The 4,767-nt window shown below is 32.5% G+C and overlaps 1 long non-coding RNA gene across 1 annotated transcript; it reads left to right on the top strand.

Annotated features, from left to right (window-relative positions):
* Positions 1 to 4,559, top strand: LOC134719642 (uncharacterized). Its single transcript, XR_010107643.1, has 5 exons — positions 1 to 75; positions 1,320 to 1,396; positions 2,238 to 2,382; positions 3,144 to 3,215; positions 4,489 to 4,559. It is a non-coding gene; the product is annotated as an uncharacterized LOC134719642 (long non-coding RNA).
* The last annotated feature ends 208 nt before the right edge of the window (positions 4,560 to 4,767 follow it).

The raw sequence follows: 4,767 nt of genomic DNA on the forward strand, positions 1-4,767 counted from the left end.
GTCCTTATCATGTATTGATAAAGGCACACAACACGAGTGTAACATACAACGTTTAAGGATTATAACAGATAAGAGGTAAGAAAACAATTCCATTACAGACCAAAACATCATATTCAAAAATAACATTAAAAAACCCAGTACATTGCCACTGCTGGTCGAGATTTATCACCCCCCCCCCCCCCCCCGGGGGGTATCACAAGGCATAGATTACCTAAGCTGTATTTGGCAACATGTTTTAGGAATTTTGGTCCTCAATGCTCTTCACCTTTATACTTTATTTGACCTTTTTAACTTTTTTGGATTCGAGCGTCAATGATGAGTCTTTTGTAGACGAAACGCGCGTCTGGCGTATATACAAAATTTGATCCTGGTATCTATGATGAGTTTATTTACAACCACTGGGTCGATGCCACAACTGGTGGAGATTTATTTCCCCCCGAGGGTATCACAAGCCCAGTAGTCAGCACTTTTTGTGCTGACATGACTTATCATTGCTATATGTTATATTTATAAATTAACTGTTTACAACATTTTGAATTTTTTGAAATACTGAGGCTTTTCTACATCAGACATTGATTACCTTAGCTGTATTTGGCAACATTTTTATGAGTTTTGGTCCTCAATGATCTTCAACTTCATACTTTTTTTGGCCTTTTTTTTTTTTAACTCTTTTGGATTCGAGCGTCACGGATAGGTCTTTTGTAGACGAAACGCACGTCTGGCGTATATACAAAATTTGGTCCTGGTATATATGATGTGTTTATTAATTGTACATGTATCTCATAGTTAAGAGTTGGTAATATTGTTTACATCTCTGTTTATTCAAACCTTTCTAGACTTCTTAATGGAATTGAATAATTACAATCAAACAGTTTCTCTGGGCGTTTTATTATATTTACTTGCTATGTGACTTTTTATATTATATATTATCGTGTAGTTTAATTTTGTTTTACAATACTGGGTTGATACCTCTGCTAGTGGACCCGATGGTATCATCAGGTCAGTAGTCAGTACTTCGGTACTGACATGATTTACAAAACGTTTTTAAAATTGTCCGTTTATAAATTTTGAAATTATTAAGAAACTATGGTTTCAAATCCCTCAGGCAAAGTTGACTTTAGAAGAATTTGGCTATTAATTTTATGTATTTTTGACGTATAGCTTTTCAACGGTTTCGGTTCTTATACATCCTCTGGTTTCAAATGTTTGGGTTTGATGGTTCCTGATGAAGGCAAATCCAGAAAAGTGCTTCGAACGCTTGAAATTATTAAAAGTGGTGCTTTCTTTTTTTTTAGATTTTTTATCTTGTTTACTTACAGAGGCAAGATGAGATATCTCTTTGTTTTTCTGGTAATGTTACCATTTGTCTTTACCACACCGTCAAAGCGGTTTCTCTGTGAGTATTCTTATATTGTTATGTTAAATGCTACAACTATTAAGTGAAAACTTTGGTGGACCGTTGTCTTAACATTTTTGGATTCGAGCGTCACTAATGAGACTTTTGTAGACGAAACGCGCGTCTGGCGATATACAAAATTTAGTCCTGGTTTCTATGATAAGTTTATTTATTGGTTATATTGCCTACCTTTATATTTACCAACATAACAAAGACTGTGTTTGTTTGCTCGTACACAATCATCCTTTTAGTACTACAATGCAACAAATGCTTGACAAAAATGAGAGAATTATGTTTTATTTTAATTTCGTGTCGTTGTTCTCCTCTTATATTTAATGCGTTTCCCTCAGTTTTAGTTTGTTACCCCGATTTAGTTTTTTTGTCCATGGATTTATGAGTTTTGAACAGCGGTTTACTACTGTTGCCTTTAATTGGTCTCTTTTATCGTTTTAATTCAACCGCAGTCTATGCCATCATGAGAACATCAATTATTCAGAATAGGCAAACACAACAATTGAAACAAAAAGTATAAGGCAGTACAACAAAGAACGAACTTAAACAAAAAACAACAACAGATGCTTTTGAGAATGGGGAATTATCAAAGAGACAATAACCTGACCAACGGGAAAACATAGCCGTATACCAGCTATATGTTATCAAACTATTGGTAAATTCAACTCTATGGATGGATTTTAGGTGGACCCTAACAATAATGTAAAATAGTTCAGTGAAAATTGCTATGTTATCAACTATATCATTTATCAGTTCCAAAAAAACTGTCTTTGAAGCTAAGCCTGATATATAATAAGAATAAATAACTAACGACTTCTGTTTATTTCAGTGGATTCTTTTGGCAGAGAATTGGCAATACACGAGATAACACAATGGATTGCCTGTAATCCAGGCATGACTCATGATACATGTGTTGCCGAATGCCCGAAATTACATATCTCCCATACTTATTTCTGCGGCCTTGCTTGTACATCGTAAGTTTAATTACAGCAACGTATCGCTTGCTCTAATAACCTAAACTAAGGAAACCATATTTTATTTTATCATGTAATTATCATTCAAATTGAATTAAACATTAGGCAAACTATTTAGCCGATTGCTATTACAAATGACACTGACATCATTGAAATACATATATTTTGGTATCTTTGTATAAACTGCAATACTAATAGAATAATATATGAAATTTTGTAAACAAAGGTTATTCCATCATATTTTAAAACGTATACGTTTATTGAATAGAAATATTAGGTAAACGAAACACAAAATAGACAGAAAAAAAATATCTTAAAAATCCGAACAAAATTCGCACAAAATGTTAACGCCCCCGAATTTAATGTTATAAGACAATTGGTAGTCGTCGCCGTTTCATTTTGCACTTTCCTGAAAAAAAAATGGGAACAGACATATGAAAGAAACAATCAGAAGAAAAATACCAACCTTGAAAAGTAATAAAAGGTTAAACCATTTGAAAAACATTTCATACAGTTTTTGTTAGACGAACCTAGCAGCAGATTATCTCAAGTAATTAAGAGATAAGACCATCATCATAGGACTAGCATTTTGTCCTTTAAAATAATGATATTAAAAAGATTTCTCTAATATAAAAAAAGAAGATGTGGTATGATTGCCGATGAGACAACTATCCACAAGACGGCTTTAATTTAATATCTTTCCTTCCGATGTATGATTAGGAAAAAAGTAAATATTTCATACTCATTTATTTTAATTTCAGGATCCTTAAGTCGATACAAGATGGCCATTCCAGTGTTACGTGTGCAACTGGATAAATGAAAAGTTTATTAAGGTATGGCCACTTTGTGTTGTATAATGAATCCATGATAATAATGAAGATGTGTGGGGAGGGGTGTAAAAACAAACAAAAAACAACAAAAATATAATAAAAAATTACACAACAATCTCATAGTAATATAAACGTGATGGCCAATCAATGTGTTCTCAATTATATTAAAAATTGATAGCCGTATACAGTTTAGTGGGGTATTTTTCCCGGGTGTAAAATGTCGCGATTTTCATTGAAAAACGATATTATGGCAGTTATCATTTTGCGGATTCAAAATATTGATCAATACCTTTGCATGTACACTTTTAAATTGGCGGAATATATTTAAACGATTTTGTTCTATTCGCGAAAATCAGCGAACATTATGATACATTCCACGAACATAACCCCTTTTTAGTATGTTGCATTTCAAAAGCCAAGTTGAATATTGACGTACAAAGCTATTCTTCGTAGATCATTGTAGAGTGCTTGCAATTTTCACTTAAACCATGTTAACTATAAATCAAACTTTCCATGATAAAATTGCAAATACTTAGGCAAATGATCTTCTAAATCCCGTGAATGTGTTTTGTTACAGTAAATTAAAATAGATCTTGGTACGCCTGTGATGCCCGACATATCACTCATGCTAGATCATTAATCTTATTTGAAAAAAGGGGACTTAAACGTAAAAATATTCGTCTTGATATCTGACATTCACTGTAGCGTTTATTAAAACCAAGAAGTTTTGTCACATAAAGGCCACAGTAGTATTCCACTAAAATTCGTCAATCGATTGAGCGAAAAACTAAATCCGGGTTATAAACTAAAACTTAGGGAAACACATCATATATGAGAGGAGAACTACGACACACCATAAACACAACATAACAATGTAACACACACCGAAACGAACTACAATAAAATAATGGCAATTTTCCTGACTTGGTACAGTACATTTTAATAATAAAAAATGGTGGGTTCATCCTGGTTTTGTGGTATGCAAAACCTCCCGCTTTTATTGCAATGTTAAATATAATATTAAAATGAATTCATTACATGATAGGACTACAAAACAAATAAATGGGAGAATATATGGGACAGAAACACACACTTATAATAGCTAACAAAAGGTGCCAGGTTTAAAATTTGGTATGACAGACGGGAACGTGTACCAACAATCATTTGTTCCGTTTACAGTTTTGTTATTATTGGGTCAAACATGATTACTTCTGAATTAAATATACATATACATGTTATTGTGAATACTGACATTGTGTTTCTATTACCTTTTCAGACTTCTTCAAGATTTCAATCAAGTTGGATATTGACTCAAATTTTAGACATTAAATAAAGTTCTGATATTTACTAACGCACGTGTGTTTTAATACACACTCTTATAGAATAATATTTACCAAACATTTTTTTTCATTCTAAGACTAATGTTGGCTTACCTTACATGCACTAAAGGCGAAATAATTCGGGCAAAAATATTGATAATTGCTATTTTACTTATTTCATCAAAAGACAAACTTTTTTTTCTATTATGGTGTAAGTTGCGCTACATGTTATCTAG

This window comes from Mytilus trossulus, chromosome 5 (genome assembly GCF_036588685.1).
Source record: "Mytilus trossulus isolate FHL-02 chromosome 5, PNRI_Mtr1.1.1.hap1, whole genome shotgun sequence".
In the NCBI taxonomy this organism is placed as follows: domain Eukaryota; kingdom Metazoa; phylum Mollusca; class Bivalvia; order Mytilida; family Mytilidae; genus Mytilus; species Mytilus trossulus.